Raw genomic sequence first — 27,973 nt, forward strand, 5'->3', positions numbered from 1 at the left:
TGAGCGCACTTTGGTCTTCTCACTCTTCTGACCTTGAGCTGAAGGAGAGAATGCTGGTATTGTAGTGCCACACCATACATGAACGTACCCGCGAATGTATAAAGACGATACTCTTCAATGACTTCATTCTTTTATTTTTAACATCTATTGCAAACTCCAAGTATTTAATACTCGTATTCAAATCAAACAAGCTTATTTAGTCATATATCTTCTGGTGCGGTGTTCGTTATTTCTTCCCTTTTTCTGCTCAGTTCTGAGCTGCATTTTCCTTGATTATCTATGAACAGAACAAAACAATATTTAAAAAATATGCCGGCAGACTAAAACATTTACCCATATTTGGAACCATGCGCTATTATAAAATAAATTCTGTGAAGAATACCGATCTAATGTCAGCTTGTTCTTTGGTGTGTCACCGGTTTTCAATGGAGTGTCGCACTATACTAACCAATCACAACAACTTAAGTGTGAGAAAACATGCGTGGAGTCACGATTGTAGGGTACATTCTAGAATTGAAATCGGTCATGACGGCCCAGGGCCCAGTGCCCTTCTTTCAAATAAGCACAGGTCAGTGTAATCCACGTCTAGTTGTATCGGTGAACGTCAAAATAAAAACGTTTGCCCGGTTCAAGGGTACTTTATCAGTGACAAATACGAGTTTATGCATCCTTGCAAAATGTTATGTTAAATATTAAATTTGATGCACCAAAATCTGTCGAAGTGCGAAAATCTCGTAATCCCGCAGTCTAACATAGACCCTGAAAGTAGTAAACCAAAACTAAGACAGAAGCAAATTTCTTTCCAGTCTTAATTAAAATGAAATGTGAGAAGTCCAAAGACTACTTCAAAGCTGATACAACGTGTTAGTTTCGAAACAATATTTCAGCTGGCGCGCCAGACTAGCATTCTTCAGGTTTGATATGTTACTAAATTATAACTAAAGATGGAATAACAATAGTATATAAATGTAAAAACCGCCCTATGAACCTGGTTATTGCGCATTTGATCATATCTACATGTTAATTTGCGCAGTAGAAATATTAAATATTATTATTACCATAATTATTATTATTATTATTATTATTATTATTATTAATCCAAGTTCACTACAGGTCAGACAATTGTAGCCCTGCAGGTGGAGTAGAAAAGTAAAAGTCCAAATCCCGTTACATGGTCCGCTTGTTGCCGACTAATTTCGTGCCCAGATCTCCCACATTCAGACATTTCAGTGAAAACAATCATCGAGGTCTGCAGCTTGTTGGGGATATTAGTTCCTGTAAAGGAAGAAAGTTTGCTCATTTAGTGCTAGTTTGTTATTTATTGCTGGCTAACTTACCTGATCTCGCAAACACAGCCACCTCGCATATCGTCAAATATCCCTTCCCCACCATACTGACGGACACGTGGCGCCCTGGGATTGGTGGCTTACATTCTGCTGTCCAGACCTCCCCGGCCGCCAGCTGTCTCACTTGGTCACCGCACATTGGGTTCTGTTTGTGGTCTGTCAGGATACCAACTCGAACTTCAAAATTAGACAGAGGGCTCGACAGAGGGCCTGGAACCAAGAGATGTACATTGAATTATCCATGCAGTGAATCACCATTTATACAGAAACGCGATAATATTGATGGAACGATTTTTTTATACTTTAGCGTTCATTTTAAAGCCGAGAAAACAAAGATTCTTCATAGAAGCGAACTTTGTTTTTGTTCACATATACCACGTATTCGTTGCATTTTGGCCGCTGCACAAAGCAGCAGACTGTGGGGAACACTCACTGGTCAAACAATTTTGTTTCTCATAGGCATCAGTAGGTTATTTGGAGCAATTATAATTATGTGACAATGTTATAATTGTGCAAGTTTCAATTCAGTTTTGGAGGTTATTTGTGTGAAAACGTTTGCTTTGGTTTGTCTTTCAAAGCAGTGAGACTGGCTATAATAAAAAAAGAGAAAAACTTGCCACTTTCTCAACCAATCAGAATTTAAACTTATTAATATCAAAGAATAGAAACCATACATTACATGAGTGTTTTTACACTGACTGACGAGTTTTGATACTGACAACTATCATTTCATGAGTGCATATATGAAGCTATACCTGATGAGCTGACCACATTGACATCTGTTACGATATGCTCCTTCTGTAGATCCACCCTCCACCAAGGGTCCATCTCAAGGGCCGTTATGGAGCAGGAACCTATTGAGGGGATAGTAGACATGTTCCCATCCACAGCCAGTTCAGGGCCCACTCCAGGTATCACGATTGGGTTCCCTTGGTCATCCTTGGGTTCACTCTCAAGATCATCAAGGACCATCAGGCTGGACTGAAGAGCAGGCTTGTTCAACGCCACGTCTGCAAATGGAATATATCACTATTCTTTGATTCTTCATTTCGACTAATTTAACGGTTTACGATAGCGGTGTCTTATGAGAGTTTCCTTGGGTATGTACATCTTTGACAGTCAACAGTACAAAAGAAACGAATTTTAATGGCAGTTCCCTGAGGAGTACTTAATAAAGTTTCATACTGGAAGGCCCCGGCCGTTAATCTTTGCGTTGTAATTTCTGCGATAATTTCAAATTCATGAATTTGGTTGAATTCGGTTCATTATGTTTGTAACCCTTTAAAATACTAAACATTTAAATGGCGTTACCCTTTTGCATACTACGAAGGTGAGTAAGACATTTCTTTATGACCTAAAGTATGGAGAAACCCCCTCCCTTTCCCCCTCCGGCTACAGCTAGTTTTCCAACGAATGGACTGATTTTTGATGGAGTTGGACCAGAACGTTCACGATTGACGTTATAATGTTAGGTGTCAGTGGAGTTACTTTTTGGTTAGCGGTCTAACTGATTGCACGCTTCACTTCATGAGCTATTAATTGACACCAAAGAATTACGTTTATCCGTCAGCTGATGATTAAACTTAAGCCATTGAACAGTTTGCGAGGGTCGAACGCAATCATTCAAGACCGTCTTACATAAGAAATTTTATAAATGAATAGTGAAGCCCACTAACATGCTCAGTCAGCTCACTGGACCAACTTACCCGCCACAAATTTGTCGCACACCGAGAGCACCCTGGGATCGCCGTGTAGAATCCACCTTTGTGCATCTCGTGAGCTGTTGCTACATTTTAGTAACCTGGCTTCCACTTTTCCCATACCTGTTTTGCCAGCTAAAAGAAGTCAACGAAAGAATAAATAGAAAATAAATTGATCATGATCATGATCATAAGATAAAGTACAACAATAATATTCGTGGTGGTGTTAATACAATGTAATGGGAAATTATTTTTGGTGGCCATCAAAGCCAAGTGAAGAGCAGTGAATAAACAGATCGAGCTTTTGTTTCAGTTACTTTATCATAATTTTTTGTTCGACGTCGTAAATTTCAGCAAATGCCTCTACCTACTCCACAGATTAACGCTCATGGTGCCCAGCGAACTTGGTGCGGTTATCAGAAAAAGCACTGAAACCAGTATTATACTTCTACATGAGCCCATTTCAATTCCTTCGGCCCGGTTTTATCTCCTCTAAAACAGACAAAAAGCTTTATATCCAACCTTAGCTGCTTTGGAAGCGTTTTCTACTGCCAACACATCGTAGCTAGTGGCTGGTCACGGAAAATAATTGAAATAACAATTTTTATCTTTTTATTGTGGACGATCAGCGAACTCTTTACCCTAACTAGGCTGGGTTGGGGACGGATTCTGCCCGCGGCAGCGTTGAACCTGAATAAAGTTTCTTTTTTGATATTTGTGCAAACGCCATGACACTTGGTGACTTTTCCAGAAACTTATCTGGAAACAATTTTATGTGTTTGGTTAGTGGTCATGATGATACCATGACTACAAAATGACGAAAAAATACTTTTCTTACAGTAGCTTTTATGTTTGTAGCTGATATTAGTGTGCTTTTAATGGTTATGTTAACTTTTCGTTCAACTTTGATGCTTTCCTGACGTTTTGGGAAACTCCAGAAATCCAAGATGGCGGACCCAAGATGGCCGCCATTTGGCAATTATGACATTATTATCACGTGATGTGACATCGTCATCGCCTTAATGTACTCCTAGCGCCATCGTCATAGCTACAAAGAACTGACTAACCGACAGATAGGGACTAACATCGCTACTTGATCAAACATGGATATCCTGTGAATAAAAGAATGATCACTAAAAGTAAAATAGCTCGAAAGAGACTTTGGGGTATGCGTTTTCAAATTAACGAAAACGCCGGTTAGAGTTGACGGGGCCAGTTGAAGAAACATCAGTGGTATTACGAAAACAGAGAAACAGTTACCAGAGGCCGTCACGCATAACCCAGAATTCTTCACGGGTGTTACTTTGTCTCCTTTACAGGTGAACCTCTGTTCCTCAGATTTGACGTCACAAATTTCTTGCTTCAGTAGATCCAGGCCCTGCTCTCTACCCATCGCCACACAGAGGCCGGAATCGGCATTCTGAAAAAAAATGTGTATATGAAATGAGAATAAGATATTGGAGGTAGGAAACCAGAGGTAGGTAATTTACTCCAAAATGTCTAATAAGGAAGGAAGAATTATTTATCTTCTTGTTCAACTGTCGGTGAAGGGACATTCTTCTTAACTGGTTTAATTTTCCAATTACGGACCAAACGAACAAAGCGACATATATTACTTAGTCTCTACATGTTAGAATAAATGGTTTGCATTTATTATTTCAATCCCCAAGGAAGATTCTAATGTTGAATCGAAACCCTGACATCCTTGGCCTATTTGTTTGTTTTTTTGACATGGGAATTCATTTTACGTATGCTTGTTACATGATTGCATTTCCTGGACACATGTAGGATCAGATTGAGATTCACTCAAAAGCTGTTTCCATCGTGGCCAGTCGGCAGCTCAGATGGTAAAGCAGTGAATTAGTAACGCACAAGTATCATTTTAGAGAGTAGTGTTTCGAGCTTAAAACAAAACCCGAAATCTCAATAATATGCCCATGGGTGTTCTGCTACTCCCTCCCTCTTTCCATCCAGAAGATGACTTACCATGAGCCCCCCTGTCAGTGTAAACAGCCATTCTGACACGTGTCCGTCACAGGATCCCATTATAACAGGAGAACCTGGTTGTGAGGTGGGTGAGATGGACAGACAGTCATCTTTGCCATTCTGTTGGATTCGGAATTCACCTGAGGATAAAAACAAAGAAAAACACCTAAACGAATCAGCTGTAAAATGACTCATTTAGTTCACATAAGGCCATAGGTAAACGCAGGAGAACAAGAGCCTGGTGAAGACTCCATAATCCAATCCAATAATATGGCTATCGAATCGTTCAGGATCGATTCTTGCATCAATGGATCAGGATCAAGCCAATCAATCCTTCTATCGATTGATCAATCAAACAATCAATCAATCACTCAATCATCTGATCAATCAATCAATCAATCAATCAATCAATCAATCAATCAGTCAATCAAACAATCAGTCAATCAATCTGTTTATGAATTATTTAATCAATAATTTGTTCAACAACACAGCCAATTGATCAATTAATCGGCGATCTCTCTTTCAATCGAATCTTTGTTCGATCCTATCAACAGTGGACCATCAAACAAATCAGTCAATAATTCCTATCACTCAATCAATCAATCGTTGGGTCGATCAATCAATCGGTCAGTCAAACAGTTAGGCAGTCAATCATTCTGTCTAACAACAATGCTAATCAATCAATTCAGTTAATCAGCAGTCTATCCATCAATAAAAGGCAGACTAGAAAGAATCAGTCAGACAGACAGACAGTCAGACAGTCATCGTCATAATGTTTTTCATTTTTTCATGGAATCTTCAGTGTACTTACTATAGTAATTGTATCTCCGGCAGATACATACCAGCAAACTCGTAGTCAGCTTCCTCACTCGGTTCATCATAAATCGTCTTTGAAAACCGCGGCGAGAACAGCTTCTTAAAATACGCAAGAGCTGCGTCCGCGAGCTGATGAACATTCTTCAGCGGATCAGCCAAGTTGAAATCCAACTTAAACTGTCCTCTGCAGCCAAATATACTAACATCAGCACCAAGAGCTACCGAGGAGTCCAGTGGTGTAGCCGTGATATGAGTCTCAAAAGACAACTTGTGGATAATAAGAATATTGTTAGCTGCTCCGAGGACAGCTCGCTCGGCCCAGTACGTGCTCTTTTCTAGTAAGTAAAGACCGTGGTGAGCTAGGTCGAGTGTTTTGCACATTCCTTTGGTGATGTGTCCGACGACATTGCAGGATCCTGACACAAACCGAAACAAAAAAAAAATAAAAAAGGTTATGAATGAGGGTGCTCAATTGGAAGCAATCGGTTAACATCTCGTTGTTCAAAATTCTCACTTTCGGTGAAAATTTGACGTTTTTTCTTCCAGTGGAGCCTCTCAAATAAGGATGCCGAGATGAATTGATTGATTGATGATAATCTTTGCTGAGGATAGCAATTTGACTAGAAGTGATTTTACAGGAACGTCCTCTTAAATGCTTAATAGAAAACTTAAAAAAAGAAGTGCATTGGAAATCATAAGGAAATGTAATAAGTAAAAAATAAATAAATAAATGAAATCATAACTGGGATGGATAAGATGCTAATTCTAAGCAAAAGAAGAAAATACTAACTAAAAAAGTCTTTATTCAGAGGGACCACGCTTAAAAATCAAGTGAATGACCGTATTGGTTTCAAAGACAGAGTGAGATCCAGTACTATACCTCTACTCTCTGAAACTCTGACAATTTGGTACAGAAGACGAGAAAAGTTCCTTACCTAAGTATCTTTATAAATCATTTATATAAAAAGGTGAAGAGTATGTGCGACGCGCCTTACCGTGGCCACCCAACAAACCTTTTTTTCAAGTCAGCCAATCGGGAAATCTTCCTCCTTGTTCATAAAATGCAAAACGACATGTTTCAATAATTCGTTCTTGGGTCACTTGCCTGTTTGACTTTGCAAGGAGGCGTGACCGTTTATCAAATTCGCGTATCCTGATTGGCTAACTTGAAAAAAAGTTTGTTGGGTGGCCACGGTAAAGCGCTGGCACTATGCATGACACTACAATAACTTTCTCCATGAAATGATTTTTAGCTCTCGCTATTTTAGCTACAGCCTCACCTTTACACAAGTCCTTGGTCACCCCACACGCTTTCTCTGCCAGTTTCTCACACATTAGTTTACCCACAAACCTCTTGCGTCTTGCCGTGCGGTGCGTTGTACTATTACTATGGTGACTGCTATGACAAGTTCTATTTACGTAGTTTGAATACTTGTTACTATGGTGACAGTTCATTCCCATTGCTAAAAGATCCATATAGCGCATGGCTCTGTCTTGTGTAAATGCAGATGTGAATTTCTCGCCTATACTTCTAAGTTTTCGTCCTGACAAACAAATACAACAGTACAGGATTTTAACGCTGAAGCAAAAATCGTTGCAGTCCAACACAAGCTAGGGACCAAAAACCACAGAAAAAATGTCAGCGTGTGTCCATATTAAATATGGAAGCCCTCCGTGTTGCAGAGGTTTGTCCTCGTTGAAGAAGTTTCTTCAATTAGGTGGTTTTCTGTTTTAGTGAGGTACAAGATTAGGCCAGTTTTGGACCCCGCTTTGAGTATTGGTGAAAGAAGGATTTGTCCGAATCAGGAATGCGCTTTAGATTATACGATCGTGCTTTAGCGTCTCTGGACCTAGTTATTGACTCACGTAGGAGTCTATCTATTTTTAGTAATTGTGAATATATACAGAGGTAGAGATCACATGACTTTGGCCTTCTTGGGCTAAATAATTTGTCCATAATGTGGGAAGGGTGTCCGCGGGAAACGTTTCAAAAACCACATAGATTCCTTCACCGCGGCTTATTTCATACTAAAGGTAGCTTATCTAGGAGTGCATACTTCTTTTCCCATCCATTTCTCATTCTGATAGCACAGACTGTTATGGCTTTCGAAAGGAAATCGCTTTCGACAAGACTGAAAGCACAAAACACTCTTTTTCAAGCCCAAGAAAGGAAAAGCAAAAAGCTGTCTACCCACTGTCCACGCCATCTACATGAGCAACGCCTGAATAAAATTAACTGGTGTCCAGTCCTCGTGGAGCGGTAGGGGAAGTACTCGTGCGGCTAATACGCAAAAATACAATAACAACAAATGGAAATGGAAATTCCAACAAAAAGCTACAGCGAATTGTCCAAAACACAGACTATTTTACTTCGGAATTTACTTACCAAACTTGTCCACCTTCTCTCCAATAAAATGCTTAAAATCATCCATGGCACGTTTACATTCCTCCGAAATTTCATCGCACGCAAGTTTTTCGCATACGTCACAAAAACTACCCGCATTCCTCTCACAAGCAACTTTAGCGTCTTTTACCGTCTCTCTGGCTCTTTCCAGAGCTTTTCTTGCAGCTAAGAGTCCTCTTACTAACACCTGAGCAGTCTGGTTTGACAGCTCACCAAAACCGGTTTCTATGGTAAACTTGGCCTGGAATCCTGTTCCGGCAAACGGGTTTCCATAACCTGCTGCAATCCAGACTCTCGCTTTGAACAAGTTAAACAGGTTTAGGGCCAGTTCGGCTTCCATTTGTTCATTCGTGAGTTTAAACATGATTTCTGTTTCAAATCCGAAGATGACGACAGCTCCTTGAATAAATATCTGATAAATGAACAGGATATACGATTGTCTCTAAAATACAAGACCCATTACAAATATAGTATCAATGTTTTTACTTCTGGAATTAAGCTTATGTAGAAACAAATAAACCTAGCTACAGCAAGCGAATAAACTTTCCACGAATATAACAGGTTCTTGTGTCATTTCTTGAAGATCATCCGAAGAACTTCCGAGTGCTTCCGAACTTTAATTTCGGCCAACATTAATTTAATCGTCGACTGTCGACTCAAAACCAACAAACAAGGAGAAAATTTCTGCCTCCATTTAAAGAAAGGTTAAGTTCAAATTGAAAAAATGTTTAGCCCCGATCTAAACCAATAGGAGTCTAATTATTGTAGTTAATATAACGTCTAAATCGCCGTCTTGATCCTTTTTTAACAATCAAAAATGTCAAAGCAGTAAGACCCCCAAACACTTAAACAAACGCATCTTTTTATCATCATCACAAGGAGGAAATATTGTTTCGTTATAGTGGCATCAGATAGAAGTTTATCAACTATGGCCTTTGTCACCCACCTCTGCTTCAAGAGGGCTTCTCTTGGCATGAAGGTAAAACTTTGGGCCTTTTTTCTTGTCCTTTATGGATCGGACCACTTCTACTCCCCCTAGTAACTTCACAGGGTCCAACTCAAGGTCAAAGTTTATTTGCTGAAATCATGAAAGATCTTAGTAAAGGAACTCAATATTAATGAGGATTGACTAAGCTGGGGGCGTTTGGGGTTGACCCAAAACCAGTACAAATGTAATGCGTAGGGGGAGGTGTTTAGTTGACCACAATGCTCCGGGAAGAGCGTCTGAGTTTCTAAGCAGGTAAGAGATTCTGTCAATAAAACAGCAGCAATTCTTGCGCACGGTAGAACAGAATTACCAGTTTAAAAGATGTAAGCGCGGGAAGATAGTGTGACATGATAAATCATGTCCATTCCCGAAAGTGTAAAATACGAATCAAATTATGTAACAATCATTCTACGAGGCTCACGTTGGATAGGATATGATAAAGAGCTAAAGAGGCGTTGGCAAAAGACCGTATGCAAAAATGCCTGACTAGCCTACCTGCCTCGTTCATGTTAAAAATAATTATTCTTTTGACTTTTTTTAAATCTAGAACGAAGTTAGCAGGGCTAATTTGAATGCAAACACAAGAATATTAAAATGTCAGCCATTTGTTTTAATAAGGTCTATAATCACACTACATCCAGGAAGCGCGAGTCAATTAATTGTTTTATTGAAAAAACCCGAGATATGTTGCTAGATCTTGCTGATTTTAATTTGCAAGAACGACAAGAAGTTACGATTTTATGCCCGCTATTTCTCGGTCATTGTATACTTGCTAAATATTCGATGACTGCCAAACAAAACGCTGGAATGGCGTGACCCAATGTTCTGCTTTTTAATAAATTTACATGATGTTCATCTTTTCTCCTTTCCCTTTAGTAGAATAAATACCTACGAAACAGAAAGTACCATCATTACCTCATCGCTTAGTAATATTTCTACCGCGGGTGCAAAACCCAGGATGTTGATTGTTCCTTTAATGTAAACACCTTTCTTGATGGCTTTTGTTGAACCGGCATACGGGACTTTTTGATTTGCCCACGATGCGGAGATCTGAGAAGGAATGAATGGATCAAAGAATTAACGACCAGGAGAGAAGTTGCTGTTCAGCTGGGGTGTTGTTCCTGTTTAGGTTATTCACTGGTCACGGGAAGGTTGTAAAATTTGCCAGCATAATCCAGTGACGGACTGCTAATACGGCAAACTCGCAATCTAATCAGTCAGTTTGCACTCGATCGCAAGCGACGGAGTCAGAGGCGGAATCGGAAGAAAAAGGAAACATTCTGATCCATGCGATTCCGATTCCACTGAGCTTACGATTGCGATTTCGTCTCCTTTTGTTTATTAACACTAGAACTTAAGGCCCTTACGCTTCCGATTCGGTCACCAGATTGAACCAGCCCTTAGAAATTACCTATATACTTACAATCAATCCTTTCGGAAATCCACTCTGTTCCACAGCTGAAGGCAGCTGAAGTTTTGAGCCGAGCATGCGCAATATCTTTCCAATCGTTACCGGTGATAGCTCGCCATAAATGTACTGAGAGGCAGGATTGGCGCTAATTCCTACCAAGGCCTCCCCTGAGATACAGCGCCCCTCAACTTTGAAGTCGTCCGCCCCTTGGCAGTCGTGTCCAATCTCCAAGCGGCCGTTGAATTTGAATTCCGTTGGAACACCTCCGGCTAGTGTTACTGTAAACCTGATGTAAATAATATAGAACTAAGAGTATCATTTCAGCACTTCAATAACGATTCAAAAACAGATAGATCGCTTTGTTAAACTTTTAAAATTTACTTGATTTGGCCCCACTGCTTTTCAGCATGGATTTGAGGAACAGTTTTGTAAATAAGTTCAAACTGTTCTAAAGAAAAATCACATAAATTTTGCCTTCATTTTCGTCACAAAAAAAGAAACCGAAAATGAAGAAAACTGCACCGAATTTCCAGTACATTACAACTCTAAAATCTGAGGTATTCGTTTTCAAGTTGCAACCAACTTCATAGATCGAACAAGTTCAAACAAAAATGCGGTTACAAAGCCACCTTGAGGAGAGTTCTTGTCATTTACATTTTACTATGTTAACTGAAGCTGCTGGCAATCAATTAAGCCATCTTGTCATTTACATTTTATTATGTTAACTTCACTATTAGCAAGCTACAACAGTCAACAAATCCAGGAAACTCTCGCAGTTATGATACGCTGTAAATCATGAATGCCTTCCTCACCCGATCTGAATGTTTCCAATGTCGAGGTAAGTCAAACCAAAAGCCTTCCTCCACATGCCCTTCATATACAAAGTTGTACCAATCTCAGCTCCCCCGGTGACAAAAAGCTTTCCTCCAAGTTGCAGGGACGTGCCGGGAACTTCTTCTCCTTTGTCGTTTACTTCTCCCTTGACGGGTACGTCTAGCTCTACCGCGAATCCAAGATTAGGCAATACAGAGGCGCTCCCATACTTAACCTAATAACATAGAAAAAAAAAATTGAGCACACTACACTATAGAGCCTGGCATAAAGTGAAATTATATGATAGATCAAGTTGAGCAATGTTGAATTTGGTCTTTTCTAAAATGAAAGTAAGCTTGTATTTGTATTACCATCGGTCGTCTCTGTAATGTATTGCAAATATTTTGGAGTACATCCGTCGGCAATTCACGCATTTTTTTTTCTGAAAACATCTTCCTTTTGATTCAACTATAAAAGTTAATGCTAAAAGAGAACGACGTTTCGACCGTCCGACGGTCATTTTCAAGTTCAAAATGAGAAGTAAAAGTTAGCATGTGCTTATATACAATTGTGAAAAAAACTAATGAGATACTGACTTAAAAAGCTCTAAGATATTCACATCTAAACAATATAAATAATAGCGTGAATGATGAATAGAAAGGAATGCTAAAAACGATAAAAGGTATTTAAAAGTGAAATGATTAAACAAATAACTTCGAGCGGATCGAGTCGCATTGTTTGTTCAGTTTCGGCTTTAGGTCGCGAATAAAACAACATCTCGAGGATCAAGAAGTCGAGTTTGTTCTGACACTTTTTCAGGATTTTGAAGTTGCTTTTAATGGTCTCTGGATCCTGTGCATGCTCGTCCTTTACGTGATTGCCAATTGTTGATCGTTTGTGTTCCTCCACACGTTGATGTAAGTGTCAACTCGTGAAGCCAACATAGTCTGCATCGCACAGACCACATTTGAAATAATGAACAACGTTTTGTTGATTCACAATTGGAGGTTTATGTTCCTTTGGTTTGATTTTGCCCTTGACCGTCGGACGGTCGAAACGTCGTTCTCTTTTAGCGTTAACTTTTATAGTTAAATCCATTACGAAAAAATTGTTGATTCATACTTAACTACCTTTTAAATATAAAGTGAAGACGGGAATTTTATTCGGTTTCTAGCGCGGTACGGTTCATTGAACCACAAGAAGAATAGTTTCACTTCCTAAATACTAGACCGTCAGAGAACAGCCTTGGAACGGTCTAAATTCACATTATTATATGCGAATGACGTCCTCTTCCCCAGAACTACACGTTTGTTTTGTAACCGGTAAGAAAAAGAAACAAACGTTCTGAGAACAAAAAGTTGTCTCATTCCGGGCGCACCCGTTTATTGAAAGTTACGATAAATTACAGCGTCCGAAAACCAGTTTTGTTTCAGTTTTTTTAACAGCTTAATTAATTTCAACATCTTCATATTTTTCTGAGACACATGTGGTAAATTGATTAAAATAATACTACTTAACAATAAAAAATGGATTGGATTTGAAAAACTCACTGCCTAAGTCCGATCATTTATTGGTACTTTTGAGTTTAACCCTGAAACCACCGTACCTGTCAAAGCTTTAGAAAAAAGTCAATAGGCCATTTACGAGTTGCTTTGAACCTCATTATCAAACCGAGGCTAAGTGCAAAACATTTCATGTGGAAATTACTTTGGTTTGCCACATGAATGTAAACCATTTTCCTAACAAAAACTACCCACGAAGCCTCGCTTTCATAATGAGGTTCAAAGCAACTGTTAATTGGCCTATTTCCTACCTCGACAAACAGTTCCACCTTGTTGAACTTCAGATCTCCTTTAATGGGAATGCCATACATACCAGCCGCAACTTTAACGCCTGCTGCATTTATGCCACCATGAAACTTCAACCACGAATCCTTACCCATAAGAATCTTACCAAACTGGCAAACTGATTCACCCCCACAATTCGCAGCAAACTTGGTTTGAGCGGCAACGAAAAGGCCATCCGGGACTTCTTTGGTCATCAGCGACTGCAAAGGCTCATTCTTGAATTTGGTGTCCTTTGTGACTTTGAATCCTTTCTGAGCAAATGAAATGCCAAACTGCAATGAAACAATGAATAATGAACTTAGAAAAAAAATTTATTCCGAGCCAAGGAAAGTTAATGAAGTTATATTGAACGTCAAGTGGAATATAATGGAAATCCAACATTTTTTGTATTGTGAACTTAATTTAAACAACAGAATTCTAGCGAAAACCTAGTGTTGGTCCTATTGGTAGTGTCTTGGCATGAAAAAACTCTAAAGTGTGACTGGTGATCATTCCAGTGAACAATAAGGAGCAATTATGCTGTGGTTTTGTGGTTCTGTTATGCTGTATTAAAAGGTTAGTTTTAACTTTTAAGGTTAGATACCTACATCAGAAAGCTATTAAACAGAACTCTTCTGTGGTGCCTTTACTAAGCTGTACAAGGAAGTGCCTATGGATACTGGAATGGCTTTTTAAATACTGCTTGTTACAATTCAAACTCGAGCTGTTCATTACTTTCTAAAACTCATTTCCATCTGAAGGCTTGAAAAAATAAGGGATAAAAACTCAAGAAATGTACCTTTTTTATTTATGACAACGAAAACTAAAAAAAAACCCAAACGGTTACATTTTGCCTCAACATCATTCTTTAGTTTCTCATGGCCTCCAACTAATGCTATTTTCTTGGTATTTTCTCAACTACACAGTTTTGTACTTTCTTCGTACTTGTTCTTTAGGGAAGTAAGTGTTTAAAGATTAACTAACATACCGTAGTTTTCTCGAGCACTTTAAACAAACCAAGCTTCGTGTTGAACATCTTCTCTGTGAAATCCTCAAACCCGGCTTGCTCCGCTGTGAATCCAACAGCAAATATATTTTTGCGTACAATCTCGAAATTAAACCAACCACCGATCTTTTTTGGAGCCGCCTTTCCACTCATGCGCAGAATCACTTCTTTCATGTCAGCAGTTATGCTCAAAGACAGGTCAGATATCGTAACTAGGCCCAGTCCCAAGCGCTTTAACAAGTCTAGAATCTTTTGGTCCAGCTTTCCCTTTATCGAGTCTTGTTCTTGCGGATTCATCGTGGTATTTTCCCGGTGCGGCATGATGAAACCAGGGCTTCCATTTACTCCTCTCAGAGCGTTATCAATTACATCTTCATCGACTTTATGAATAGGATCGAATAAATATGAAGGCACCACTTGTCGCTGGCTTTTGAGTGTCGAGTATCGCATTTTCCACTTGGACGTGTAACTGCGTTTTCGTTTTTTGCGGTGTGCCACGCTTCCAGTGACACTACTGTGCCTCGTAGCTTTCTCTTTTTTCCCGTGTCCAAGCGTGCTTTTTGCAAGATCTGTTTGGTGAGACGAGAACCTGGGATCCACATGTCTTGCTACGCGTATCACATAGTCAGATTCTCGCGGAGACAACGCGGCTTCGATTTCCTCTAACGGAAAAAAATGAAACAGCATAGCATAATGCAGACTTCATAACCCTTTTTTAGTTGTTTTTAGGGTTTACGATAAACTATATCATGATTTTGAATTAGATATTTGGTGTCTTAACATGAACATCAACGCAGAGAAACGCATTTGCGCCTCTTTGAAAAAAATGCTTTCGCATTGGAACGCAAGTCCTTGTGTAGACGCTTTACACTTTTTTGCGCCACCATTAATGAAGTTGACTTAACTAAATCTCAACAGAAAGTTCTTTACTTTAACCCGGCACTGAAAGACAAATGGGTTACGTTGTGTGTGCACTGCACGTGTACCTGAAAACAGAATTGCAACCACTTACAATTCTTTCGTAGCTAACCAAACCCAATTCTGTCAACAATCTTTGGTCTAGTTACGTAACTTGTTTATCCTGTAAAAAAAAACCTGTTTTACCTGAGGACGCTGTTTGGTTGCTGGAACCCTCCACTATCACCTCTCCTGTGTTCCCAACTGAACTGGCATAAGATGTAAACAGCGCTCTGCCGATTCTCTTAAATCCGTGCGCAACAATGCGTTCATTTCCTGGAGACACTTGGTAAAGAAACATGACGTTCTCAAGGGAGACAGTATCAGTTGGGGCGTAGCTTGAGGTTGTATCAAGAAGAAATTCAACTGAAAGGAAAAAAAGAAAAACTCAACAATGAAACAAAATGTGTGCGAAGTATATTTGTAAGATTCCTTCGTCAGCAATGAAAACAGGTACGCAAAGTGCATATACGAAGTTCCTTTATCAGTAATGAATAAAGGTACGCAAAGTGTATATATGAAGTTCATTTATCAGCAATGAAAATAGGCACGCAAAGTATATATATATATATATATGAAGTTCCTTAATATTAGCAATGAAAAATGATTCGCAAAGAGTATATATGAAGTTCGTATGTCAGCATGGGAAAAAGGTACCTAAAGTGTATATGTGAAGTTCCTATGCGCTCAACATATATACCTCCATTTAAGGCCATGTCCTTCCTCAAGTTGACCTTCACTCCTTTCACGTGCTCATCATCGCCAGGGACGTTAAAGAATGGCATACTTTTGGCCGCCCGAAAGTTGGGGTATAGTTGAGCCAGTTGTGTAATGGTCAGCAATTTCTTTGGTTCGAAACATATCTCGTCCAACAGGCCTGTGTTTTCTTTGATTGCAAAGTAGCCGCCTTTTAAACTAGGAACGAGTTTAGGAAGATTTACAAAAACAGCTGCGACTAAATCACTCTTCAGAGAATCGCTGACCAGTTCAGCCTCTGTCGCGCCACACATTACTGCCAAAAACGAGTCTGGCTCCACTGTCTTTGTTGCAGCCACATTCTCTGGCGTTTCTAAAACAAAGGAAAGTGCGAATGAACTGGCAGATATCAGATATATTATAGCCGAAGTTATTATAGACTATTTAATATATAACATATAAACTGCTATTATATTAGAAAAACTTATTAACAAAATAAGGTTGAATCCTTGACAATAAAATAAATCTCGGCTGTAACAAAAACAGGAGAATTTCAATGTATTTTTTTTATTTCCCAGCTGATTGTTTTTTGTCTTCACTCCTTGCTTGCAATTTAATTCAATTAATTTTTTTTTTCATTTTTCTACCCACCTTCTCTCGCTTCATTCTCTGTGGCTTTCAATGCGGGGATTATTTGAGATTTTAGTGGCACTTCATCAACGAAGTTAAAATAAGCCACGAGAAATGAAGCTGTTCTATATAGAATTGAAATTAATTTCAGGGTTCATTTTGTGTGACTATCCTCACTTCCCATCTAGAAAGCCACAATAAATATAACATTTGCAAAAATAAATAAACTGAAGGCAAATGATAAGATAAGAAAACTAAGGTAGGCTTCACAAAAATCACCGATTTTTTATATTATGACTCTTAGATCTAAGGCAGGTCTCTTGCCAAGTAGAAGGCTTTCCATCAAGTACTTAATTTTCTTTGCCTGTCACTATGGTCATATACGAAACATTTCATTCTTGTGTCTGCAAAATTTCCATTTAAAGCTTGTTCAGTGAAGGTTGAAAATTAGAACGTAAGCTACCCTTGAAGTTTTCGTAAACTTGCACATGCACAGCCGTACGGTGATATAAATTATTATATAAATTATTTATATCGGTTTATAAATTACCTACCTTTACAGTTCGTTTTAGGACACTCCTGGCGCCGTTCTGAGGTGCGGGGCTGTTACACAAGCGAGTGCGAACCTGCGATCCTCTGTTACAGTACTCTGTTTCAGAGCATGCGCTATAGGGACCCCACTGACTCCATACTCCATTCACCACATCTAAGAAGGGGAAATGGAACTAGTATTTAATTATTTAAAGTATTCTGAATTGTATGTTCCTGATGTAGTCACACGCCTGCTGTTTTAATATAAGGCCATGATTTTTTTCTTTCTAAAAATAAAAGAAACAAGTGTGGTTAACTCTAAAACAGAGTATGGGAAGTTATATAAAGTTTCTGTCTCAATTAAGATTTGTGATTTGGAAGCTATACAGCTAACGTCCATCAAAACAGCGAGTATCTGTTGCGTTAGTCATTAAGTCGAAATGAATTAATCTCTTCCAAAAAGACATTATTTCATCATAGATTACAACCCCAACCTATCCCACCCGCGTTGTTGCTTAAACCTAGCAACAATCTTTCTCTTATGTTTTCCCGACAACAAAAATAAAGGTGAATTAACCACCATCGTCTTATTAAAATGAGGTTTGGTCTTGTTCATCGGTCGCGTCTTGAAAGCCATTCTATTAAATAAGCTTTGCACTTATATTAAATATAACTGACACACTCTCCGCTGTTGCAGTGTTTACTTACTTATAGGACAGGCTCTGATTGTACAAGGTTCTGTTTCCTGCCCGTTACCAGGGCACTCTCCGCCATACTGTGGCACCGGACTGTCGCACTCACGTGTTCTTACTTTGGTCCCAGGGCCACAAGTAGTGCTGCACTCGGACCAAGGCTCCCACTCGCCCCATTTTCCTTCAACTAAATAAGTTACAGGAAAGATAGATAAATGTTATCTGATTGTCAATCCTTCTTACGTTTCCAGGTAATATATAGTATCAGAAAGGACATCAGAGTAAACTGTCAATTCAATCGCGCGTGGTTAGGGTAATCGGAGAGGATGTTTGCTTAGTGATCTCTTATTAACAACTCAAGAAAACACGCATTTGTTTACAGCTATTTAAAAATAGTGATTAACCATTAATAGCAGAGGCACTGGAAATTTACTTAGAAAGATGGATAGCAAACATAGCAGGAGATTAACAAGGCTGTAAGGATATAAAGCTTATGAAATGATTCAAGTTACAATAAGCTAGAACGTGATATTTAATCTACGTGCTCATTGCTGATTTATGTCGCTATGTCATTGAACTGTTGACAAAGATATTAAAAATCACAAAAAAAACCTCTTATCTTTCCTCTCCCTCCCATCCTTCACACTGTTAACAAGGCCTTAGATCAATAAGCCAATTAATTGTGCAGGTCGAACAATAAATAATATTAAATTAAAACAAAAACATGGCGTTTTACCTGGGCATGGAGTTTCACAGTCAAAAGAAGTCTCAGTTGCCTCTCCAGGACATTCCTTTCCACCCCTCTGGGGAGGGGGATTGGCACAGCTTCTTGTGCGAGTTACCTTGCTTCCTCCACATGACTTTGCACAGGCAGACCACTCTGACCATTCGGTCCACTGGCCGTCCAAGGGAACGGCTAGGGTGGGGTAGGGAATGGAAATAGTGAATACTCTGGCACAGCTTTTCACAAACAACTGAAGATGAGGTGCGTTCTGTTCTATTTGAATAATCCGAGTAGTGGTGGATGCCATGACTACCAATGACCAGTGGTACGGGCTTCAATGCGTATATTGCTACGTCCACAATGAATTAGATAAAAACCGCCGCTTTTCATACAATATTATTACGAATACTCTTTCAAGCCTTTATGCTTTGTTGAAAACCTGGAGTAAGTTATGTTACAAGAAGCATTTACACCGGTGGAACAAACCTTTTTGAGGCTCTTCTCACAGATCGAAACTGTCCAATGGTACTTTTATTGCATTATTGTTCCACTGTTTATTATGACGTATTTAACATATGAATCGAAATGTAGTGCAACGTTCAAGATAAAATGCCCAGCGTCTTTTTCCCTCATTTTAAATTAAATGTTGATTTTCCTACCCTGTTTGATTCATGAAAGTGAAATTGTAATTCTTGTTATATTGACTTACTTTCACACGGCTGATTACAGTCGTTTTTAGTTTCCTTAGCGTCTTTTGAATCGCACTGTTTGCCGCCATTTTGAGGGGCTGGGTTATCGCACTTTCTCTCTCGTGTTACCGTGGCACCGCCACATGTCTTGCTACAAGGAGTCCAAGCTCCCCAGGCACCCCAACCACCATCGACTGAAAGACAAATTCAAACAGAAACTTTTTTTTTTGTATTGTCATGGCTGAAGGGTGACAGTACAGTGATCACAAGGCGTTTATCATGCACAAATCGCACAGGAAACTGAAATTACATTTTGTTTATAGATACCTCTTGGGTGAAATTCATCCCGGAAAACCTGCTTTCCATTGAGTTTTGGGCTTTCTTTTCGCCGTTTGACCGCACGGAAATTACGATCAAACAATGAAAAACGTACAAAGCCCCACACGAACGCTTGCTTTGCAGGCCATCTCCCGTCAGCCTAGTGTCTTATTGCTGTTATACCCTGCACTATGTCAACTTTTTCTTCTGGGGGTTAAAAAATTCTTATCCGTGGTTGGGGGAGAGCTAACTCAGCTACTGGAAGAAAATAACACAAGGAACGCGGATGATCGACAGAATTAAAGATCTCTGGAGTCATTTTCACCTCTTCCTTTTGTGTTGATGTTTTTACGTATCAAAGGTTTCAATAGCGAGGCAGTCAAAGTCGGAGCTTTGGAGAAACTGTTCTAGTTGTCTCCAGGCTAATTTGTGACTCCTTGAGGGCTGAAAAATGTGCCAAAAGCGTTATCAACTCAACCGCAAAGTTTCTTAGAGCCTTTGCTACAAAAGCACAAATTCTGAAAATTATTTTTGAATACTGATTAAGTTTACCGAGGGTTTTTCCTCAAATTAATTCTGCAAAGTGTAAAGGTTTATTTTTATTCCATAAGAATCTTTTTCAATCATACCTGGGCAGCTTCCTTCTTCAAAGGAATTTCCAGGACATTTTTTCCCGCCACGGGTGGGGTGGGGATTGGTGCAAGATCTGGTTCGAACTTTTTTGTTTCCCCCACAGAGCCCCGCTCCGCAGCCACTCCACCCACTCCAGGGCGACCAGTTGCCGTCCACTGCAACGAAAATTTCGAATTAGTTCGAACTTCATCAACTTTAACTTTTATCGCTACTTAACCAAGGGGATTCTTTGGTTTAGAACAAGAATTAACGTGGAGTAATCTTCAGCGATAACTAGAATTGTAGCTGCAAGTTACTTACACAAGTCCTTTTTCTTTTTTGCCTGGCTTGAGAGCCATATTGTAATTTTGAGAGATACTTGAACCGAAAAGTTATTTTCTCATTGTTGTGGCTTCTGGAACCTTGGAGAACTATTTTGTCGTTTTAAGAGATACTTAAAGAAAATTAAAACTGACCATGCTTCTCCGGCGTGAGGTACTTCTGCAGATCGTCTTTCCCTTTACCGATCCAACAGTTGCAGTTGAAAATAAAGCTGGGTCCATCCGTACGATCATCTATAGTCACGACAACCTATGAAGTCAAGAGATAGTCATATTAGCGCACCAGGTTATATTAAGAAGGCTTAAAATGCATAACTAGTGCAAATAACGTAAGTTACGAAGAGGTTGGCACATACCACCAGCATTCAAGGCTGATACGAAACTATGATTTCTACGACTTAAATCATCTACGAACATTTCTATTGCACACTGGACGGGATGAGAGTCTATAGTAGGATTGATCCAGAACTATTTAAGGTTTGGCTGATGAGTCCTCGCGAAACCCGTTCGTTCAGGAGGGAACATTGACTATTTTTCGAAAACGTGGAAGGAACGACAATTCGAAAACCAGAGCGGCGTGGGTTAGATTAACTAGCTAAGAAATGAACCGAAAGACATGAGCGGAGGACTACTGATCCAAGAATGGATGAACTATAGGTTAACCTAATGTCGGCTTATTAGGTTAACCTAACATAACGTAATCTAACTGGAAGTAATATTATAAGGCGTGAAATCAGACTTGTTACCTTTTCTAGATACCAGTCTGTAGAAATAAATCCTTTGGTGTCCTTTCGTATGCTGATCTTTAATGGATTGCCAATGTTGGTGGAATATATATTAAAGGGTCTAGTACTAAAATAAGAAAAAGAAGAGGAGTTGAACATATTTTTTTATGACACTATTTTATATCAGTTATACTTCCAACAGTACGCTGTTTATTTTTATTAAACATCTACAGGACTTTTAGAGAAATTTTCTCAGGAAAATTTTTGTCGTTGAGTGTTTATTGTTAGCATGGCAACCAATGTTTGACAGGCAGTCTTTTTCAGAAAAAAAAGGAAAATCCTTTTCTAAATGACGAAAAAGTACTTTTCCTACTGTAGCTTTTATGTTTAACATCAAAGTAGTGTTCACTGGTTTTGATTACATTTCGAGTAATTATGCAGCTTTCCTGAAGTTTTGAAGAAATTCAGAAATCCAAGATGGCCACCATTTGCCAAACATGACGTAATTACACGTCATATGACGTCATTACCTCCCGTTGCGGACCTCAAAATTGTCATAACGAAGGTTATTCACTATATTTTTATTGATTTTCTACCCAAAATTAACCAATTAAATTGGAACTTTGGGACAGGCACTCAGTTACAAAAGCATTTAACCGCAGTCAAACGTGAGGAATAAGAAACGCCCATCAGGGACGACAGCCCAAAGGTCATAAGTTTATTGTGAGTCCTTTGAGCTTATTAAATGATTTAGTAAACTCACTCTTAGAAAACATTTATCATCTTTGATCTCTTAAAATGAAGACCTTATCTTTAACCTACTTTTCTTGGCCGCGGTTAACGTATACAATGATTTGAACTAACCTTCCTCTATCAAACTCAGTCCCAAGCTCCACTTCGCCATGTTCTCCTTTTACACCAATCAGCTTTAGGAAAACACGGGATGGAGTCCCGGATTTAAATTCGGAGCCCGTGGTGACGTCCACGAAATACAAAACACCTGGTTTGAATGAATACAAAATACCTGATTTAAGGAGACAATCTCCATGGTTGAATTTTTATTTGTATATTATGACACAAAAAAAGAGAGATGAATAAACATTTTGAACACACTACTAGACAGTCCATATCCCCGCGAGGTTTGAAGTTTAATTTAATTTTCAATCGACGTCTTTTCATTTTTTCAACTATTCATCAAACTCCCACCCTTTTGTTCTTCATAAACGTCCTAACAATCACCTTAAAAATTCTAAAGATTTATGTGGCTATTGAGGTATTTTGGATTACTTAAAACCTCGATGATAAAAATTAAACGCTGAAAATTATAACATTTAACCAGATTGCCCCTTAATGCATTATACAAGTTTCATAAGAAGGCAATGAATCAGGGGAGAGTACAAGGAAGAATATATCTAACGAAGCCTATGGCCTATACACGCTACAAGCCTAAACTTCGAAAACTCATTAATAATTCATAAGCCCATTGATCTATCAAATAGTCGAGAAAACATCACGTGCAGTGGTTTTGAAACCCGATAAAACCTCCTCGTTATTAGCATGCGGTGTTTAATGTTTTTCTTGTATTCTAATTTCCAACGTTCACGAAAGCATCATTGTTATGAATTCTCTTGACACACGCTTTTCCAGGAATGTTTTGAAGCCGTTCAAAAAACTCACAGCATGTGTTTTATCGGGTCTAAAACCACTCGGCTGCGCTCGTGTTTTAAACTGATTACTTAACATTCAGTTTATAGAACTGTATTAAAATATTGTCTTTTACAGGAATCAAAAAAAGAATTTTTCATCCGGAAATTGCAAGAAATTAAGTGCATAAAGACGGAACTATGTTTTATTTGAAGGACATGGGTCTTTTTTATTTCTCATATGCCCATTAACGTTCATTTGGCTATTTTAAACTGACTCGTTCAGGTGGTTAAACCAGAGATGGTGCATTGCCAAAGCCGTGGGGAGAAAGTCGCGGTACACTTACTGTCGCTTGGAAATTCGCATTTTGACATCAGTGCCTCGACTTCAGTGTGCATCAGAGCGGTTGTAAAAATATAAAACTCGTCCATGGCACCAGAGAAGAAAGCTGCATCATTTCCGGTAAATTTACCGATGGTGATCGGAGTACTCCATGGCACGTGCGCCTGTTTGACCACGCCTTTTGTTGTCGTTAAAATCTTCACACTGTCAACAAATATTTTTGCATTTCCCAGGCCGCCATTATAAACAACGGCCAAATGCGTCCAAATACCTACGGTAAAAAGAAAAAGTGTTTTATGTTTTAGGGAACAGATTTTTTTTAGTATAACATTTTGATAGGAGTTATATGGTATTAACGAAATTTTATTATAAGTAGGCAAGTCATGATCTTCCAGTTCTTGAGAAGTATTGCTTAGTCCTATTAACTCAGTGACGTTTCGAGAAACAGAGCAGTAGTCAAGTAAATTGTGGATCTTTGTTTGGTGGTACTGAGATGTCTTTGGTTATTGACCTTACTAGTCAGCGAATTCGCGATTTCAATTATTGTTCATTCATTGCCGTGATGTTATTGGTTGTGAAGTGTGTATAAATTGATTGGTGAGTTTCGATTCCTGTTTTGTTAGTCAAATATTCATGTCCGACCCCATCCAGCGGCACATCCCCATTAGCCTCTTATAAGGAAGTACCCCACCCCCCCCGGGATCTGGCTATTGTTAGTAAAATTAGTCGGTTTCTCTATTGTTGGTCTGTTTTGTTGATGTTGTCCATAAGTCGTTTGCAAGGTGCGGGTTGTTTTTGCATGCAATCCAGTGGCGTTTGTTCTAAGTTAATAAACCATCTTTTCAAAGTGATTGGTTGATGGTAATCCGTACTGTATAGGTAATGCACTTGGCAGAGTCCCAGTCAACTCTGTGGTTCGTTTGTAGATGGTCTTCAGCAATGTCATCAGTTGTTGATATCAGTATTATATTTTTAGTCGCTCGCTTAGGTTCATTCCGTCGTATGCTCAAATCATAAACACTTAAGAGTGTCTTGTTTGTAATGTCATGTAATAAACTGCGATTTCATGAGGTCCTTAAAAACAATGAATATAAGCGTCACTAACCTGCAGGTACCGCAGGCTCAGTTGTGATATCAAAAACAACTTTCCCATCAGGCGACTGGTGCCGCCAGTGAACGACCGCATTTGGTGAACCAGTAGACTTTACTGCAAGGTGGTGTGTTCCCTTTGGTCCTACGCTGCCGTAAACGGTATTCACGCGATCATTGCTGACGAGACGAATCCATACTGAGATTGATACAGCATCCTTACTTATGGCATCGAGTTTGTTACCATCCAGCTGAATGTATCCTTGTCCTTTAGCTAATTCGATGCCCTTTTGACATTTATTGCTGTATGCATTCTGAGCGTATTGTCCCACAAGTTTTCCGTCGATGCCTTTAGCAGCATTGCCGATAATTTGCTGACCTTGGATGTTATCAAATGTGAGGTGGACGGCAAGTCCAGAATCTGGCAACAAAAAGAAAATACATGTGATAACGACATAAGCCCATTGATCTATCAAATGGTCGATAAAACATCACGTGCAGTGGTTTTAAAACACGATAAAACCTCCTCCTTATTAGTATGCGGTGTTTAATATTTTTCTCGTATGCTTATTTCCAACGTTCACAAAAGCATCATTGTTATGGACTCTCTTGACCGGCACACGCTCAGTTTTGAAGCCGTTCAAAAAACTCACAGCACGTGTTTTGTCTGGTCTAAAACCAGTCGGCTGCCCCTCGTGGTTTTAAATCCCGATAAAACACTGCTGCTCGTGTTTTAAACATTACTTAAACCACAACATAAGTGAGAAGGACCGGCAAAAGGTCTCTACTTTCCCTTTCCATAGTTTACTCAACTGTCGAAAGAAATTAGGGAGAGGGGGTGGAGTAGATGCAATCATCCTCCACTATCTTCATCTATGGTTGATGTGTTCTAGTTGAATGCCTGGGAATCTACCAAATTTAATATAATTATACAATACCTAGTTCCAACAAATTAAAATCACTGTCTTTGTTTATTCTGCTAATAATAGCAAACTGTAAGTTAAATATGCTATTCCTGATTAAATATGCTAAATACGCTATTCATGACGTGCTAAGTGATATGCTATTCATGATATGCTAAATATGCTATTCATATGCTATTCATGATGCTATTCATGATGAATAAATATGCTATTCATGATGTTTTATATGAAGTTAACAGTGTAATCATCTATTTTAAATTACAGGTTTTCTACCTTTATTTGAGGAAAACACTGATAATCTCGGTGAGGCGTTCTCTACGGGGGCATGCAAGAAACTTGCAAGGATTGTGGTATTCTCATGCAAAGGAACACTTTTATTTGCTGTAATATCAAGCGCATCAAGCAATTAGTCAGTCAATAATAAAAAGATCAGAGGTTTAGTTTCTAAAGAAACTGTGGCGATTCGTCGTTGGGAAGTAGAAACGAATGTTTGGTTTTATCAATTGAGATGGTTAGGTATTTGGACACCGTAAAGAGATGCTCAAGATTCGAGTGCCGACATTTAGAGCGTTAGCTCTTCAATTGGCCCTTGAAACGTCAGGACTCGAATCTCTTTACGGTTGTCAAATTACTTTATGACCTCTGTAGAATTGGTAAAACCAGACATTAGTCAATCAATTAGTTATTCAATAACTCAATTAATAAATCAATTAATGTACGTCGATCAATTCTCCACAGCAAGTCAATCAGTTAGTGAGTCAACCTGTAACGCGGTTTATTGAAAAAATATAAAAAATATGAAATATTAATATGCCAATCAAGTCAGATAGAAAGTCAGATGCAGCTGTCAGTCATTCAGTGATCAGTCAATCACTTAGTTAATTAGTTAAACAATTAGTGAATTTATCAATAAATTATACAATAAATCAAAATCATAGACGATTAATCGATTGATTAATCAGTTATGCAGTCAAACAATCATTTATTCCATGAAGTAATTAGACAACCGGTCAGTTAATCATTTACATAAAAAAATAGTGAGGAGTTATTTCGTCCATGAAACAATGTCAATCAATCAATCAATCAATCAGCCAGTCAGCCAATCAATCAATCAATCATATCAATCAATCAATTTAGCAATCAGCCAATCAGCCAATCAGTCAATTAATCAATCCATTTGTCCGTCAGCGACTACTTTTTTCGACAATGTGCAATGGATAAAATAAACATGGCTTTCAAGTCGTTTATAAGTGACATAAGTGGTCAAACAAAAAGTCGGTTTAGCACGCCGCCAATCAGCTCAAGTAACGAACGGTGAATTCATATCACGAATGCATTTAATTTTTATATTTCACTTACTTTGAACAGAGCCAGTCATATCCTGCAGCTTATTTTTACTTTCACTTTTAATCTCCGTTGTCTTCCGCGGACCTGTGTCTGAATGCGGGGCATAGATAAACTGAGGTCCCTTCGCGGGTGATTCCCACTCTTGTGGTCCATTTTGCTGGGGAGCTCTGCTGAAGTAGTTATTGTAGTATATCTCTGATTGCGATCGAGGACCATACATATTGCCCATATAGATTGACTGTGGGTACTGCGGGGCCACATTGTAGAAAACTTGGGATACCACTTAACACAAGTGGATAAGAAGTACGTAGTTAGGAAAAGTTACCGTATTCAACAAAATATAGTAACAAGGACCGGTCAAGAACGAGTAAGACCATCATCTCTTCAAAATAGTGCTCCGGCTTAGAGGCCGTGTGCCTACAAACATATGTGACTGTCGCGCAATCGCCTTACTCTGTAACCAGCATCCGATAAACGGCATCATGCTGACATCCGGGACATTGCAAAATATAATTTTTAAAATCCATGTGAGTAAAACAAAATTTTAGTATCTCTTCGCTAGTTTTACGAATCAAGTCAAGATAACTTTCCTCTTTCCTTCCCTCCCTCCCTCCCTGACTTTTTCATTTCTTCGTTGGATTGCTTTTAATTTGTCATCTTACTTTTGCTTGGCCACTAATGAAATGAATGAACTGAAACTTTATTTACCCTCGCGGATCTGATTAATGCATCATGAGTGTGTTAAATAAACAGCCACACCCTTGGCCAAAATTCATTCACCTCAGGTGTGTACTATTTTCTATCCCAACAAACGGAGCTCACCTAAAGCAATATTCATAGCCAACACTAACTGCATATAGGATAAGAGACTAGGAAAATAAAATACCATTTTACTATGTATTTGGACTGCTATTAGCAACAATGTGATTATTTATTTTTATTAACTTTTTGGTCTTTGACGGGTTTTTTTTTTCTTTTTGTTTTATTTCATATTCTATGCAAAATAAGAAGCTAAATATCGACTTACATGTAACCATAGAAGACAAAGTGACGTTAGGATATTTAAACTTTATAAACTGTCTTTTGATTTTGAACAAGGGTATGGTTTCGATAAGTTGTTACAATTCACTATAAGTTATTCGGAAGGCGCTACAAGCATTTTTCATTGTTTTCGGGCTTAGACAGCATATCTTGATACAAAATTAACAAAACAATCTTTGTCTTGGATATTCAATGTTTACAAACCTAGAAGCGCGAGATTTGTGAGCACCAGATTTAACAATGGTATTCCAGGACTAACACGAGTCATGACAGAGGGCCAATGATGTGGAACCAGTGGCGACAGTCACCAATAGTGAACGATCTATAAGAGATGAAGGATCCAGAGGTTACGATTGGGGTTAAAACTTCGGAAGTA

General features: G+C 38.8%; 1 pseudogene across 1 annotated transcript; it reads right to left on the reverse strand.

Annotated features, from left to right (window-relative positions):
* Nucleotides 1–119: 119 nt before the first annotated feature.
* On the reverse strand, nt 120–27,926 carry LOC146459232 (uncharacterized; annotated as a pseudogene). Its single transcript, XR_014858035.1, has 30 exons — nt 27,802–27,926; nt 26,569–26,838; nt 25,483–25,590; nt 24,303–24,707; nt 23,202–23,468; nt 22,076–22,211; nt 21,233–21,338; nt 20,622–20,736; nt 20,163–20,321; nt 19,236–19,409; nt 18,539–18,718; nt 17,819–17,989; nt 17,134–17,285; nt 15,954–16,322; nt 15,401–15,619; nt 14,279–14,958; nt 13,278–13,583; nt 11,464–11,699; nt 10,664–10,937; nt 10,156–10,290; nt 9,199–9,330; nt 8,235–8,664; nt 7,129–7,392; nt 5,875–6,264; nt 5,033–5,172; nt 4,307–4,466; nt 3,053–3,181; nt 2,102–2,356; nt 1,338–1,556; nt 120–277 (listed from the first exon to the last, which is right to left on the reverse strand). The product of XR_014858035.1 is annotated as an uncharacterized LOC146459232 (transcript).
* Between the last annotated feature and the right edge of the window lie 47 nt (nt 27,927–27,973).

Source organism: Pavona decussata, unplaced genomic scaffold, assembly GCF_977016875.1.
Source record: "Pavona decussata unplaced genomic scaffold, jaPavDecu1.1 SCAFFOLD_223, whole genome shotgun sequence".
NCBI classification, from domain to species: domain Eukaryota; kingdom Metazoa; phylum Cnidaria; class Anthozoa; order Scleractinia; family Agariciidae; genus Pavona; species Pavona decussata.